Consider the following 18572-nt stretch of genomic DNA (forward strand, 5'->3'; position numbering starts at 1 on the left):
CAGTGATCAATCAGGCTGTCTTCTCTATTCTTCACAATTAACAATTACATTTTAGCTGCCAACAAAAAAATCAAGATGATGGGTACAATGGTGTAATCAAAACTTTGACTTTTTTATGTGCAGCTGAAAAGAAATAGTGGGAAAGTACTGTAATCTTACTATCTCAAAATATTTATTTTGAAAAGAATACTATATAACCCAGCCAGAGAGTAATGCAAGGCTATTAGCTGATTTTGAAAAATAAAGCAGAATTGGCCCTGGTTAGTAAAGTTGCACAAATCCTCCAGACAAGGTATAGAGCACATCTGAAGCATCTCTCTTCACTTAATTAAAGCATCCCTGATATCTTCAGCTTGCACAATTGATTTGTCACCTTAACCCTCTTTGTGTGCACATTTATACTCAGCCTTAATAATAATGATTACATAACCCCACCAGTAAAATAAAATATAATAAAACATATTATAATAGTGCACGGATTCATACTTTTTGTAATGCTGCTTAATTATGATCGTTAATTAAGCCAGAGTTGAGAGCATGTCATGGTTAAAGTACTAAGCCAGTACAGTACTTTCCCACTATTTCTTTTCAGCTGCACATAAAAAAGTCAAAGTTTTGATTACACCATTGTACCCATCATCTTGATTTTTTTGTTGGCAGCTAAAATGTAATTGTTAATTGTGAAGAATAGAGAAGACAGCCTGATTGATCACTGCCCTTTTCCTACACAGCTGACAGAGTTGGTTCTGAGAGACACAACAGTCCAATCCCCACTACCGGGCCGTGGCCTATTTGCAACTGGGCCATGCAAGCAGTAGGCCAGAGCACATGCACAAGTGCATGCAGCTTGGCTTGCACAAGTGGCGGGCCGGTGCACATGTGCATGAAGCTCAACTTGCAGTTGAGCTGCATGTGCATGTGCGTGCCAACCCGCCGCTCATGTGAGTTGAGCTGCGCACACACATGCATCCCAGCCTGCTGCTCCCACAGTCTGGTTTCCCTCTCTCCCTATTTGAGGATCCAAATGGAGGAGTTCCACATTGGAGGTGGTTGCTGGATTGATGGCAAACCCCACCTTCTCCCTTTGTTCTCTGCTATCTGTCCAGCTTTCTTTTTTGGTAATCATGTAGTGATATTTCTCGTGTTCTTTTTCATTGTTTAATGTATTATTCTATTATCTTATTTCTTTTCTGTTCACACTCATTTTCATTCCTTCCTTTTTATCATGGTAGGCTGCTTAGGGTAGCCCCACAGAAAGATAGGCAGTAAATAAATTTAACAAATAAATAAAAAAATCTCTTACCCACATTGGAGCGTAAGAATATTGAACCTATTTTATTCTGTTTAATGCTCAGAGTTGTTGAGAAATGGGTGGCAAAGAAATATAATAAAAGGATTATATGATTACTACTGCAAACAACAGCACTAGAGACTGGGATTAAAAATAGGATAAAGGATAGATCTATTAATCAAAAAATGCAATCACATATTTCAAGCAAAAAAAGGGAGGACAAACTTTGTCATTTTGGCTAGAGGTAAATTTTTATAAAAGATGGAAGGGTAAAGTTTGCCAGGAAAGCATATTTCTCCATTTTTTTCTTTTCTAGAAGAACAAGGGAACGTTCTAAAACCATAAATAATTTTTGAAGCCGCACACATCATAAAATTGCCTCTTATTTTGTGGGATGGTATCACATCCACAAAGTGGTAATAGGTCATTTACAGACAGTTTTATTTTTTAAAAAAACTATCATTTAAACTTTATAATGAATGGAAAGCTTTTAATAGCAATTCAGTTTTAAATACTTTTAGAATTGTTATGGTACTAAAATGTACTAATTTTTTTCTTTTTTTAAAGCCTGGGAGACTAGAACTTAGCTGACCTAAAAGCATCTAAACGTGTGTATGTATGCATATGTATGTGTGTGTGTGCATGTGTATATATATATATATATATGTGTGTGTGTACAGTATACACACACACACACATATTTATTTATTTATTTATTTATTTAATCCCATTTATATCCCGCCCTTCTCCAAAGACTCAGGGCGGCTTACAATCTAAGCACAAATCAATGTGCTTAGCAATAGCCTTCATTCTATGTATATGCCTGCTTATTAGGGCTTTCCCCCCCCAAGCGGCATATATATATATATATATATATATATATATATATATATATATATATATATATATATATATATATATATAGAGAGAGAGAGAGAGAGAGAGAGAGAGAGAGAGAGATATGTGCATATAAAGCCCTCACAAACCATAGTAATATGACTTGCTGATCGCTACTTAATGAGATCAGACAAGTGGAGCCACTGTCACTGCGATATATAGCTTAACACAATTTATAAATCAACTCCGTGATTTATTTAGCAGTCTGGGATTAAATCAGTTTAGCAGAACATAGGAATCCACTCAGTAGAGATTCCCATACATTGTCTTTGGTTTAAGATTACAATAAACCCAGCCATTGATGGGAGGATCTCTTCAAGATACAGTGTTTACCATGCCCCATTATTTCTGGTGGTGTTCTGAACCAGCCTGCTACCGGCCTTGCAATAAGGCAAACCCCTGTTCAAACAGTAGAGACTGGAGAGCGTCTGAGGCTGCAAAGCGTCTGCCAAGATTTATTACACAAACAGAACAAGAAACAAAAACACTGGAACTTGAATCCTCAAACGGAAGGGTTGCTTTCAGCAACCAGCCCCTCCCCAAACACTCCTTTTATTTAGAGTTCAGGGCATGGTCTCCCTGTGCTCCTCCCGAGGAGTCCCATAGCCTTTCTCTGCTTGGTCCTGCTCGACTGCCTCCTGCGTCGGGCGTCCTTGAACAGGGCCAGCTGTGGGTCATCATCCTCCGCACTATCGGGCTCACGCAGCTGAGAAGAGGGCCCCGGCTGAGGGCTCTGCGAAGCCTCCAAGCCGTCATCAGCCAGTTCGTCTTCCACACCCTCCTCCTCCCCCTCATCTGAGTCATCCGAGACATCTGAGCCGGCTGCCGGACCCACAGACTGGCCCTGAGTCACAACAGGTGGTGCCATGGTGGCACAGTGGTTAGAATGCAGTATTGCAGGCTAAATCTGCTCACAGCCGGAGTTCCATCTTGACAGGCTCAATGTTGACTCAGCCTTCGATGTTCCCAAAGTCAGTAAAATTGGGACCCAGATTGTTGGGGGCAATATGCTCACATTTGTAAACCACTGCTGTGGAGCACTATAGAGTGGTATACTGTATAAGTCTAAGTGCTATTGCTATTTTTGCAGGCTAAATTGCCTCTTATCTGACCTTCGCCTAGGCTGCTGCTCCTGTTGTTGTTGCTGCTGCTGCTGATCTTCCTGTCTCTCAAGTATATTTTCAGGATTATTATATTTCCTTATTTGTTTGACACACAGCCTTTGAATATTCCTAAGTACAACAAGCTTTTCTCTGGAAAGAAAAAATAAATGATTGACCAATGAGCGGGCTTGACCTTTTGAATGCCTATTTTATTACATGTGTTCATCTTTGCATGCCATTAAACACAAATCCATCTTTGTTGTCATATAAAAGATCTTGCTTTGCAATGCTATCCAACAACTCTCACGGAAGATGAAAATATTTTGAAAATGCAACTTGTTGAAATCTAAATATTGAATTAACTAATGCAATAAAACAAAATCTCCATTGGCATATTTTTCTGGGGTCACAATTAGATATAACAAATGAAAAAATGATGCAATATATTGAAGAAGTGACATTATTTGTTCCTTTTTATTTGTTGTTGTTGTTAGTTGCGAAGTCGTGTCCGACCCATCGCGACCCTATGGACAATGTTCCTCCAGGCCTTCCTGTCCTCTACCATCTTCTGGAGTCCATTTAAGCTCACACCTACTGCTTCAGTGACTCCATCCAGCCACCTCATTCTCTGTCGTCCCCTTCTTCTCTTGCCCTCAATCTTTCCCAGCATTAGGCTCTTCTCCAGTGAGTCCTTCCTTCTCATTAGATGGCCAAAGTATTTGAGTTTGAGCTTCAGGATCTGGCCTTCTAAAGAGCAGTCAGGGTTGATCTCCTCTAGGACTGACCGGTTTGATCGCCTTGCAGTCCAAGGGACTCGCAGGAGTCTTCTCCAGCACCAGAGTTCAAAGGCCTCAATTCTTTGGCGCTCAGCCTTTCTTATGGTCCAGCTTTCACTGCCATACATTGCAACTGGGAAGACCATAGCCTTGACTATACGCACTTTTGTTGACAGGGTGATGTCTCTGCTTTTTAGTGTGCTGTCTAGATTTGCCATGGCTTTCCTCCCCAGGAGCAAACGTCTTTTAATTTATTGGCTACAGTCCCCATCTGCAGTGATCTTGGAGCCCAGGAAAATAAAATCTGTCACTACCTCAATTTCTTCCCCATCTATTTGCCAGGAATTGAGAGGGCCGGATGCCATGATCTTGGTTTTCTTAATGTTTAGTTTCAACCCAACTTTTGCACTCTCCTTCTTCACTCTCCTTCTTCACTCTCCTTCTTCACTCTTCTCCTTCAGTTCCTCTTCACTTTCTGCCATTAGAGTGGTATCATCTGCATATCTTAGGTTGTTGATATTTCTTCCAGCAATCTTAATTCCAACTTATGATTCATCTAGCCCTGCCTTTCTCATGATGTGCTCTGCATATAAATTAAATAGGCAAGGCGACAGTATACAGCCTTGCCGGACCCCTTTCCCAATTTTGAACCAATCAGTGGTTCCGTGTCCAGTTCTCACTGTTGCTTCTTGGCCCGCATATAGGTTTCTCAAGAGACAAATAAGATGGTCTGGTATGCCCATCTCTTTAAGGACTTGCCACAGTTTGTTATGATCCACACAGTCAAAGGCTTTAGCATAGTCAATGAAGCAGAAGTAGATGTTTTTCTGGAACTCTCTAGCTTTCTCCATGATCCAGCGTATGTTAGCAATTTGATCTCTAGTTCCTCTGCCTCTTCGAAATCCTGCCTGTACTTCAGGTAGTTCTCGATCCACATACTGCTGGAGTCTAGCTTGTAGAATTTTAAGCATAACTTTACTAGCATGAGAAATGAGTGCAATGGTGCGATAGTTTGAACATTCTTTGGCATTGCCTTTCTTTGGAATTGGAATGTAAACTGATCTTTTCCAATCCTGTGGCCACTGTTGAGTTTTCCAAATTTGCTGGCAAATTGAGTGTAGCACTTTTACTGCATCGTCTTTTAAGATTTTGAATAGCTCAGCTGGAATACTGTCACCTCCACTAGCTTTGTTGTTGCTCAGCTTTTCTAAGGCCCACTTCACTTCACATTCTAGGATGTCTGGCTCGAGGTCAGTGACCACCTCATTGTGATTATCAGGGACGTTAAGCTCATTCCTGTATAGTTCTTCTGTGTAATTTTGCCACCTCTTCTTAATCTCTTCTGCCTCTGTTAGGTCCCTGCCATTTTGGTCCTTTATCATGCCCATTTTTGCATGAAACATTCCTTTCATCTCTCCAATTTTCTTGAAAAGATCTCTGGTCCTCCCTATTCTATTGTTTTCTTCTATTTCTTTGCATTGTTCATTTAAGAAGGCATTCTTATCTCTTCTAGCTATTCTTTGGAATTCTGCATTTAATTGGGCATATCTTTCTTTTTCTCCCTTGCCTTTCGCTTCCCTCCTTTCCTCAGCTATTTGCAAAGCTTCCTCAGATAGCCATTTTGCTTTCTTGCATTTCTTTTTCTTTGGGATGGTTTTGGTTGCTACCTCTTGTACAATGTTGCGAACCTCTGTCCATAGTTCTTCAGGCACTCTGTCTATCAGATCTAATTCCTTAAATCTATTTGTCACCTCTACTGTATATTGAACAGGGATATGATTTAACTCATACCTGACTGGCCTAGCACTTTTCCCTACTTTCTTTAATTTAAGCCTAAACTTTGCAACAAGAAGCTCATGGTCTGAGCCACAGTCAGCTCCTGGTCTTGTTTTTATTGACTGTATAGAGCTTCTCCATCTTTGGCTGCAGAGCATATAGTCAATCTGATTTCTGTGTTGACCGTCTGGTGATGTCCATGTGTAAAGCCGTCTCTTGGGTTGTTGGAAAAGAGTGTTTGCTATGACCATCGTATTCTCTTGACAAAATTCTATCAGCCTGTGCCCTGCTTCATTTTGTACTCCAAGGCCAAACTTGCCTGTTATTCCAGTTATCTTTTGGCTTCCTACTTTAGCATTCCAATCCCCCATGACGATAAGGACATCATTTTTGGGTGTTAGTTCTATAAGGTGCTGTAGGGCTTCATAGAACCGGTCAATTTCATCCTCTTTAGCACTGGTGGTTGGGGCATAGACTTGGACTACTGTGATATTGAATGGTTTGCCTTGGATTCGAACTGAGATCATTCTGTCATTTTGAGGATTGTATCCCAGTATTGCTTTTCCTACTTTTTTATTGACTATGAAGGCTACTCCATTTCTTCTGAGGGATTCTTGCCCGCAGTAGTATACCTGATGGTCATCTGAATTAAATTCACCCATTCCTGTCCATTTTAGTTCGCTGATACCTAAGATGTCGATGTTTAGTCTTGTCATCTCTTGTTTGACCACGTCCAGCTTTCCTTGATTCATGGATCTTACATTCCAGGTTCCAATGAAGAAAAAATCTTTACAGCATCGGACTTTCCTTTCACCACCAGACATATCCACAGCTGAGCGTCCTTTCGGCTTTGGCCCAGTCACTTCATTCTTTCTGGCGCTACTAGTACTAGCCCTCTGCTCTTCCCCAGTAGCATATTGGACGCCTTCCGACCTGAGGGGCTCATCTTCCAGCGTCATATTGTTTTGCCTTTTGGTACTGTCCATAGGGTTTTCATGGCAAAGATACTGGAGTGGGTTGCCATTTCCTTCTCCAGTGGATCACGTTTTGTTAGAACTCTCTGCTATGACCTTTCCGTCTTGGGTGGCCCTGCACGGCATAGCTCATAGCTTCATTGAATTACGCAAGCCCCTTCGCCACGACAAGGCAGTAATCCATGAAGGGGTACTTTTTATTATGGTTGGTCAACTGGACTGAACTGGTATGAATTTTACTGACTAAGTCATAGATAAAATTATTGTACTTAGAAAACATATGCCACAATCCAGAGCTTCTGTGGTCAAACCTGTTTTCCTTATCAAAAGATATCAGATAGTCCTTGCTTAACAATTACTTGTTCAGCAACCATTCAAACTTGCAACAGGGCTGACCAAATGATATTTGCAGTCATGTGATCACAATCTGGGCACTTGATTATTATGTTGTAGCTTTTGGCAGGTAGTCAGTGGAAAAGCTAGCAGATTGCAAATGGTGACATGATATCCTAGCTTAATGACCTGCAAAGTCCTCCCTTAACAATAGCAACCAGGATGCTGGAATTGCTGACGCTATGCAGCAGATTCATGTGATGTCACACTTTACAACCACATTATTTAGTGATGGCAATCCCAGTTCCAATTGGCATTGTTAATTGAGGTCCATCTCTATTGAAAATTTGATGGATTTTACAAACTATTAAACCAAAATGTAATTACTTGTTTTTTGGTTCAGTACATTGTATGAGTAAATATACCAATTTAAATCTTGATTTGTGGCCATCAAGGTAGTCCTTGAATTCCAATGGTTCATTTAGTGACCATTCAAAGTTACAACGGCACTGAAAAAAGTGACCTATGACCATTTTTCACTTATGATTGTTGCAGCATCCCCATGGTCATGTGATCACCATAGTATTATGCTTAAGGTTGATGTTAGTAATATCTTACAATAGGTAACCTTTCCAACTGCCTTCTGACAAGCAAAGTCAATGGTGGAAACCAGATTCACTTAAATACATTTCACTTAACAATTGCAATGATTCACTTAACAACTGGGGCAAAAAAGATCATAAATGGGGAAAAATTCACTTAACAACTGCCTTTTTTAGGAAGGGAAATTTTGGGCTCAGCTGTGATTATAAGTCAAGGACTACTTGTACATAATTTGTCTATCTTGGCAATTATTGATAGAGTTGTATACCACCTATAAAACGTAGCAGTTTTCTTTTCATTGAAACTTGGAATTTTATTGACTCATTCCCATAGTTCTTCCAGTTGTTATGATTGTTTCTAAACCGTTGCTAAACTGTCAGTAGACTGATTCAGTTTACATAATGCATACAAATAATTAGCATATATGATTTGTTGAAGGAAGTCTTCATCATGCTTCAGTCCAAGCCGGGAATAAACAACATGGCGACTGCTTTAGAAAGAAGGTTGCAGCCAGACAGAAAGATGGCTCTGGAAGAAAAGAGAGCAAGCACATGTAGGGAGTGGGAGCTCTTGAGGTTGTTTCCTGTTCCTGTCTGAGGCTTCGTATTTCCTGTGTCATGTATTTTGACCTGAGTCTGGGTGTGTGCTTTGGCATCTATGGGTTAATCCTATTATGTCCTGTCTTAGAGTGGGGTATGTAGATTTTAGGTGTCTTTGTCTTCTTAATCTAGCTTCAACCTTCCTGAATGGTTTACATCTGCATTTCTAAAGAGCTGGTTTCTGCTTGGGGGAGGGAGACTTGAGGCTATTAAGAAAAACTGGGCATGCTTTTCTGCCCTTTGAGGAAATATATTTTTCTGCCCTTTTAATATTTCCTTCTGGGGGGGCTGATTTCCCACAGATTGTTATATGTTATATATCAACATGTATCAGGAACATAATTCCAGGTGTTCATAATTAACACTCCATTATATTTGACTTCCATGTAATTTATATAAACATATCCTATGTATAATATTTTACATCAGTTACTGATAGAAGAAATTGATTGTAAAAAGGCCAACATATTTAAATTGAATAATTGTTGATAAGCATGTTTGGATGTTTCAATGAAAGCAACATATCAAATTGTGTTTGGCAGTTAGTTTATTTTAAAAAGAGATACAAAATTCTCAGCAAAGGAACATATTTATTGGTTTACTATTAGATCTAACAGATGTTATTCTTGGGTTGGACTGATGGAGAAATGCCATATGTGTAAACTAGATCTTTTCAGCTAGAGGAATTGAGTCATACCATTGACTCCCAAAGCTTCCAGATGTAACAAATAATTGTTGTTCAACACTTTTGAAAATAGAAACTTCAGCTGTTAAAGTCGATTCTATTTCTATCTATCTGCACAGCACACAACAGACAGAAAATAGAAGAGAGATATTCTCGGCAATTTTGATGTTAACAGGTTTTATGGAGGTTTTGTAATCTGTTCTGATTCATTTAAAAAACCAGTTACAGAAACATTAGGTAGGATCAATTAATAGAGGTGCAATCTGGAAAAATACATTCTCAACTAGACAGAATAAAATATTTTCTGGTATATAAGAATGCAAATGTGCTGCATTTTTCCAAAGACACACAAAACCTAATTGTAGCTGTGGTAACCAAACAAAAAACAAAACAACCCCCCCCCACACACACACAAAGCTATCTTGAGGAAAATATACCAACTGAAGATTTAGATAGTTTAGTCCAGTGGTTAAGGCACCAGGCTAGAAAGTATGAGACTCTTGAGTTCATGTCTTCCCTTAGCCCTGAAAGTCAGCTCTGTGACGTTGTGCCAGTCACTCTCTCAGCCCAACTTACTACCAACTTATTGCCAAATGTACATTCACTTCATTCAATCTGTCAGGAAGTGTAACAGCACCACCTAGTGAGAACTCCAGTTATAATCTTATCTCCTGAATAACTGCAAATATGCTGTATGGAAATGATCATTTAAACACAGAGACTATAGTTACAATAGAGTATTTGTAGCTCAGGGTTGAAATGAGGGGTCCTTGGTGCTCTCTGAACTTGCTTGCTTTCTTGCAGACGTTTCATTATCCAAACTAGGTAGCATCATCACTGCTTACTAGCACAGATGATGTTATCTAGTTTGGGTAATGCAATATCTGCAAGAAAGCAAGAAAGTTCAGAGAGCACCAGGGCCCCCTCACATATAGCTACCTGCAGGGTTAGAAAAAGAAAAAGGGAAAAAAAATAACCTCCAACATATTTGATAATGAGAGCTTTTGCTCCCTAACCCAAAACAATTTGAAAAATTTGCACAGCTAGCCTCAGTGGCAAAAAAATATGAACTTTTAAAATTGAAATTTAAAGTGAATTCGGTGCTTTTGAAGGGTTCCTCCCCCACATTTCAGCTTTGTAGATATTATCCAGGAAGATTCTTTACCTATTTTTAAAGTTTATGGTAACTTCCTGGAAGAATCATCACCTTCTGATAGCTTATCAAGGATTGCTTGGTATTTAATGTTATTTGTATATCTGTTTCACCTGTTTCTAGGGAAATTGGTAATGGGAAATACTACTTATGAATTATTTGCAGGCAAGGATGAGACATCCAATACTACTATGACCTTGAAATGGGGAATACCCATAGGTAAATATATATAGGGAGATCCTACTGCAGGGAAATCAGAAACAAACAGATATTCCTAAGAGTCATCATGGGTAAATGGATGCATTTGATTTTCTCATATTTGAAAATGGGAACACAACTGCTTCATTCTTTTATTTCTAGCAAATTTTATTCTAATATTTTAGATTAAGGTGTATATCCAATAGATAGATCATGGGTATTGCTTTTAATGTTTTTTGTTTTTCTTCTCCTTACAGTAACTTCCAAAGTGATTTTTCTTCTGCATTGTACTGGCTTGGCTCAATTATCCTTCTATGCTTCTCTTGTGGGAACTTACAATTTCACTCTATGTAACCATACAGCTATTAAAACAGACTATCAAAATATACTTCAGGTATGGCACTGGTGGGGATAAGGGGAGAGTGTATAGATATAGCTGATTAGACAGTGTCTGCGATAGTTGAAGTCAACGACAGGTATATGTCTTAAGACTTAAAATTCATGTGGCATCTTCAAGTGCAAATAGCTTCACCATCATCTGTTACAATTCAGGCTGTGCTGGATTTTCTACCAAAAATGAAAATGTCCATTTATGTCATACATTTTTATGTCTCCATAAATTAAAATTAATAATAATTAAAATCAAATTTGCCCTAATAAGGAATAATTTATTTTGACAGTCCAGTTTTAAAGACTGCTGTTGGGAAGCCTCATTGAAATTCAAAAGGGCTTATTTTAAAGTATAAGTGACAGAACATCAGATTTAGGGTGACTGCATTTTTTAAAAAAATATTCATTTTACCTCTATAGGAACTATTGGCAGCAAAGTATTCCTAGCAATATTTACTGAAAATTTCTCAAAAAATGTTAAACAAATCATTTACTTAATTTCTTCTGTAATTTCTTTTAGAGCATTATTACAAAGGAGTTGAACAAGGTTTGTTTTCTTCTACTCTTTTTCATCTCTTTAAATGAATCATAATTCTCTTGGGGATTGTACAGATGCAGAAGTATTTAGCATCTACAAAATGGCTTCAATTATAAATTAGTGTATGTATAGCATACTTAAAGGGACGCGGTGGCTCAGTGGGTTAGGACGCTGAACTTGTCGATCGGAAGGTCGGCAGTTTGGCAGGTCGAATCCGGAGTGCCGCGTAACAGAGTGAGCGCCTGTTACTCGTCCCAGCTTCTGCCCACCTAGCAGTTCGAAAGCACGTAAAAAATGCAAGTAGAAAAATAGGGACCACTCCGGTGGGAAGGTAACAGCGTTCCGTGCGCCTTTGGCGTCTAGTCATGCCAGCCACATGACCACGGAGACGTCCTCGGACAAGCGCTGGCTCTTCGGCTATGAAACGGAGATGAGCACCGGCCCCTAGAGTTGGAAACGACTAGCACACATGTGCGGGGGAACCTTTACCTTTACCTTTTATAGCATACTTAAATAAATCTATAATGAATTGTCCCAAGAGAGATAGGGGGAAAGGGGGAAATCCTTTTTAGACATCATATTGCAGAAGCAATGTTACTAAATAATTAGTAATACTTTCATTTTAATATACCTTAATTAAACTATCATTCTTACTTTGTAACATAGCACATTATAAAATTCCTTATGGCTTGGACAGGTTTCCTGAATATTTTGGTGTATAATTATGTAGATAGTAATTTTTTCCTATCAATACTTAACTCTCTTGGTTAAAATGTATGTGGGGGAAATCATACTATACATGCATCACACTTTTTTTTCTTCCTTTCTAGGCAAGTAATATTAAACAACATATTTCTAACCGTTGTATAAAGAAGGTAAGATTTTGTTATTTGGAAAACAGAATTTCAGATGCTTAATGGGAGAAGGACTAACTAACCACAACACAAATCCATTATTGCAAGTTTTAGTTGTTCTCTTTGCAGCCTTCCGAACATTATAAATTGTACATCTTTAAACCACTGTAATTCATCCTGTAATTCAGCACATAGCATTAGAGAAAGAAAACTAACAGATTACAGATGGTCCTAACCCCCTTGGTTACTAACAGTACCCAAAACGCTTTTTACATTTTTCAAAACAGCACCTAAACGCTCAAAGTAAATTAAAATGGTAGAAGGAAATTTCTATTCAAAAAAAAACATTTTCCAAGAAAGAAGAGTAAGATGATGGGAAAGTTCGGAGCTTCTGTATCCCGCATTAATCCATAGATTTCTTTTCCTTGGGGCTCTACATAATTGGCAGGATCCTAAAGCTTACCTGGAGCTAACCAGGGAGTGAATTCACGCGTAGCATGGACCTTCCTATACAGTCAAAGAAGGCAGAATCCCTGAAAGCTAAACCCACCTTTTAAAAAATGCTCTGTCGCACCTCTGATACGCTGATGAGATCGGGCGCTCATTGGAGGAGTTTGCATGGGGTGGTGGGAACAGCCAGTTCTCGGCCAATAGTCTGCAGGGATACTTTGCTTTAGTGATCCTTTTCACCCTTTGTCTTCTCTTCTTCCCGCCCGGAATAAGACCCAGGCTAAGTTATTGGGTTGCATCTACCACTTCACCAAAACCAAATTCGCTGCAACGGAGATCTGGAATTGCACCCATACCCTCCTGAAAGAACACTGCCGCGGCAACTCCGAGGTAAAAGGACGGCCTGTCAAAGAGCCGGGGGCAAGGGTTTAGATTAGAAAATCCGCGCCAAGCAGGTTTACGATGTTCCAAATAATGCTTATTGACCGAGGAACCACCGTTCCGATGAATAGAAGGCTGAAACAGCTTGTTTATAGCAATTGTCGCGTAGTTGCGACATAGTCTGATCTACAATTCCTTGATTCCGATGCCAGAAAGGAATACTTGGGTAAGGAAAAGAGAACTTACGTAGTTCACAGATTTCGAAGCTGAATCTATTCCAGATAAAGTTTACAACCAAATGAGGTCCGCAAACGGGCTGTCTTTACCAGGGTGGGAAGAAGACTAAGCAATCCTCTGCATGCGTGTTTTGGGATAAAAAAAAGAGGTACATAGGTTTAAATCTTAATATCCTGATGCTCGCCTATCTTGCCTGCGAAGAGTAAGGCTCACTGACTAGCAAATAATGCTTAGGGGTCATGGTATAAAAGTGCATTTTTAAACATTTTTCACATTCTATCTCCCTTGAAGAGTATTAAGCCGAGAAGGAGAAAAACGGTTTTAGTTAGCATTGCAGAATTCAGCTTGGGCATTTTATATCAGAGATGTAAAGGTTTGTCCTGCGTGGCAACTGTGGCATTGTGTTTCTAGGCAGCTTCGAAAAATCGGAGTGTATAGCAACTAAGTCCTACCATGTTTCTACCAATGTATGCAGTTAATGTATAGTGTTGGTTAGAGAATTTACAGTTTTTCTTAGTGCACATAATCCACATAAAAGACCATGGAAGGGTATAGAGACTTTAAAATATGGTAAATTTACAGCATCTGGCTTGCTTTGTTTGGGGGAGGTGGTCTTAGAATAGAATAGAATAGAATAGAATAGAATAGAATAGAATAGAATAGAATAGAATAGAATAGAATAGAATGTTGGAAGGGACCTTGTAGGTCATCTAGTCTAACCTTCTGCCCAAGCAGTAGACTCTATACAGTTTCTCACAGATGGCAGTCCAGTCTCTTCTTGAAAGCTTCTAGTGATCAAACTCCCACAACATCTGAAGGCAAACTGTTCCATTGGTTGATTGTTCTCATCGTCAGAAAATTTCTCCTTATTTCTAGGTTGAATCTCTCCTTGATCAGTTTCCATCCGTTATTCCTTGTCTGGCCTTCAGGTCCTTTGGAAAATAGATTGACCCCCTCCTCTCTGTGACAGGAACACTGCTATCATGTCTCCCCTGGTCCTTCTCTTCACCAGACTAGCCATGCCCAGTTCCTGTAACCATTCTTCATATATTTTAGCCTCCACTCCCCTAATCATCTTTGTTGCTCTTCTCTGCACTTTTTCTAGAGTCTCAACACATTTTTTATAGTGTGGAGACTAAAACCTGGTTGCAGTATTCTAGGTGTGGTCTTACTAAGGCTTTATATTAGTACCTCATGTAATCTTGATTGAATCCCTCTATTAATGCAATTTAGGATTGCATTGGCTTTTTTGGCTGCCGTCACATACTGTTGACTCATATTTAATTGATTGTCCACTAAGACTCCCTCTCACCATTACTACTATTAAGCCTGGTTTCACCCAATCTATATGTGTACTTTTGTTTTTTCTTGCCTAAGTGTAAGACTTTACTTTTCTCTACACTGAATTTCATTTTGTTAGATAGGGCCCAGTGTTCAAGCCTGGTTGGTACTTAATTGGGAACAGCTTCCCCTCCCTAGAATTTCAGGCTTGCAGGTTAGAAAGGAAAGTTTTTTTAAAAAAAAAATCTCACAAAAATAGCAGAGGCAAATTATTTCTTTCTATTGGCAAGAAAGCTGTATGAATTTATTTGTATCCTGTATTTATTATTTTTTACAAATAACACAAGACAGCAAACATATCCAACACACTTTTCTCCTCTTATTTTCCCTACTACTACAACAACAACAACTCTGTGAGGTGGGTTGAGTTGAGAGAGAGAGTGACTGGCCCAAAGTTACACAGCTAGCTTTCATGCCCAAGACAGGATTTTAACACATGGTCTCATACTTTCTAGACTTGTGCCTTAACCACTAGACCAGACCTGGGCATTTTATGGGCCATATGTGATCCATTGGTTGTTACTGTCCACTCCATGTGATGTCAATCTGAAATTAGAAATTAAATATAAATAAGTACGTCATGCACGCAATGTAATGTCACTGTTTTTATTTTCAAGGCGACTGCTATTCCCCCCCCCAATTTACTTATGTGTGTTCATGCATGCCTATGCACTTTCACAGTCCTATTAGTTTGGCTGACCACAGCAGTTCCAGTTTTCTCATGTGACCTTGGGAAAATTATCCACCCCTACACTAGACTAGACCGAACTGGATGGCCATGAAATCAAGAACCATGGTGGTGCAGTGTTAGAATGTAATACTACAGGCTAACTCATTGCTCACTTCAGGAGTTTGATTCTGAGTCGCTCAAGGTTGACTCAGTCTTCCATCCTTTTGATGTTGGTAAAATGAGGAGCCAGATTGTTGGGGGCAATACGCTGACTCTAAACTATTTAAAGTATTGTGACGCAGTATATAAGTCTAAATGCTATTGCTATCCACAGTCAAGCACAACTCAAATTTAACAAAATTGTAAGAAAAGTTACATGGATTGAGGAACAGAAGAACATAAGGTTCACCTAACAATATTAATCAAATTTTCAGACCTAGACTGATGGATAATTTCATGATACAATTGTGCTAGTAATTGTTAGTAAAATGAAGACAAAGCAGCTTTGAGTGACCATGTAGAACTAGATTCAACTAACTATAGGAGAGGTTTTTGGTGTTTTTTATTTTAGAAAACAGGACTTATTTTAGTGATTCATATAATGTGCAAGTAATACTTAGAAATATGTGATTTCTGACTCCTAGGTCAATGGAACTCAGAATCAACAATGGAGAAGAAGAAAATGTAAGCATTCAAATGGTATTTGTGTACTTCTGGAACTCAGAGATATGTGGCACAGCTATGAAGCATATGACGATACTGAATCAGAAGTAAATCATTACTGAACCATGTTTAAACAAGTTTATATTTTTTTACAAAGTTTATTTTTGATGATATTTATTTTGTATGCACATTTAAACATACTTGTATGTCATAAGATCACCTGTAATACAATAAATACTTTAATTCCCTGCTAGAGTCTGCTGGCTTATTCATGGGATTACACTGCCCAGACAGACCCCACAGGCAACCTTGGAGGGGGGCGTTCTCCTAGACCAGGGGTGGGGAACCTTGGCTCTTTTATGACTTGTGGACTTCAACTGGCTCAGGAATTCTGGACTTCACAAGTCATAAAAGAGCCAAGATTCCCCACCCCTGTCCTAGACTTACAACCATGTGTTTAATGATGGTTCGGGATTATGATGGCACTGGAAAAAGTGACTTATAATAAACCTTTGATATATCACCCCCATGGTCATATGATCACAATTTGGGCACTTGGTTCACATTTCAGACTGGTTGCAATGTCTTGCAGCCATATGATTGCAATTTGCAACCTTCTCAGCCAGCTTCTGACAAACCAAGTTAATGGGGGAAGCCAGATTTGCTTTGCAACCACATGATTCACTTAATAATCACATGATCTGCTTTAAAAGTTGTTCGAACTCACTGGATCCATTCATGCAATGACCTGGTTAATAATCACATCATTTAGTGACTGAAATTTTGATCTCAGTTGTGGCCATAAGTTGAGGGAAACCTGTGCAGCAGTTAGGGCTTTTTTATGTTTAGAGGGAAGGCGAATAAGGAGAGATATTATGAAGATTTGCAAAAGCAGGCGTAGTATGGAAAATGTAAACAGAGGTTTTCTCTCTTCTATCTATTTTTAGAACTTGGAATTGTCCATTAAAACTACATGCAGGAAGCTCCAGATCAGTAGAAGAAAATGCTTCTTTCTTTCTGTTCTTAAACAACAGAATTTTTGTTACTGAATGTAGGCATGTCATATTTGTTTGCTCAGATTCTATGGTAGATTTAGCATGATCGAGAACACTGGGCCCAATAATTAGCTGGCCCACAGTTTGATGCAGTTGAACCTTTGTTATGTTAACCTTAGATACATTGTGAATAATTCAAGAATAGAGATTAAGTAATAATGTCTGCAACATGCACCAAAAACACTGCTCAGAGTCCATATAAGGATCTGTGCCCTATGCTTGTCACCTTACAGTTTGTCCTCAATTTACTACTGTAAATTGTAATTGAGTCCAGAATTACAGTCATAAGTCATTGTGGCCATAAATTGAGGTATTATGTGACGACCTGATTTTTCACATTGTTTGCAGTGGTCATAAAGCAAACACCAAGGTAATTAAGCAAATTTTCCCCAATGGGCATTTTTCCAGGAAACCAAAAATAAATAGTGGAAATTGGCAAAAAAAAGTTGCAAATAGTGGTCACATGACCATGGGATACTGCAAAAAAATTGTAAAGGTGAGCCAGTTGCCAAATACCCAAATGCAATTGTGACGGGGGTGGGTGGGTGAGAAATAGCCACTGTAACTGAATAATCACTGAATGAATAGTAATAATTAATTCATAGTATATTTAGTTAAAGGGATGCGGTGGCTCAGTGGGTTAGGGCGCTGAGCTTGTCGATCAGAAGATTGGCAGTTTGGCGGGTCGAATCCCGAGTGCTGCATAACAGAGTAAGCGCCTGTTACTCGTCCCAGCTTCTGCCAACCTAGAAGTTCGAAAGCACGTAAAAATGCAAGTAGAAAAATAGGGACCACTACAGTGGGAAGGTAACAGTGTTCCGTGCACCTTTGGCGTCTAGTCATGCCGGCCAGATGACCACGGAGACGTCCTCGGACAAGCGCTGGCTCTTCGGCTTTGAAACGGAGATGATCACCGGCCCCTAGAGTTGGAAACGACTAGCATGCATGTGCGGGGGAACCTTTACCTTTACCTTTATATTTAGTTAAATTGAACTGCATTTACTATTTAGCTAACCATTCCATTTAAAGAAATCGTTCAGTTTTCACAAAGGCTTTTTATAATTAGAGTGTTTCATTTACTACAAGTCAGCTTTCTAATAGCATTTCTTAAAATCTAATATAATAGTTATAAGAATTTCACAAAATAAACATATATGTATATGCATCACAACATTCCTTTTCAAATAAGCAAAGTTCTCTAAGCACTAAAAGAATTAAGAAATATCAAATAAAAAAGATGACATAACAAGAAAATGGCGATGTTTTCATTAAGCAGCTATTGTGTGCTTTTACAGACAAAACTAATTTCATTGTTTGGTACTTTTTCTGTTGCAATTTTAGCATTGCAACAGGAAGAAAGGAATTAGAGTGGGATATACATATATGTTGTTAAAATGACTTTAAGGAGATTAAGGATATTAAACAAAATACTATGCTCAAATTTTATTAGAGCAGCAGACACAGACCTACTCTAATCCTTGTTATGAGCCAGCCTTTTTTCATTCTAGTGCTAAAAGTGTAATATGTATTTATTTGCTGGTGCTTACATACAATCCAGCAGGACATGAGGCAATTTGTGATATGAGCTCTAACCACTTTTTTTGG

This window comes from Vipera berus (genome assembly GCF_964194415.1).
Source record: "Vipera berus genome assembly, chromosome: 2".
NCBI lineage: Eukaryota > Metazoa > Chordata > Lepidosauria > Squamata > Viperidae > Vipera > Vipera berus.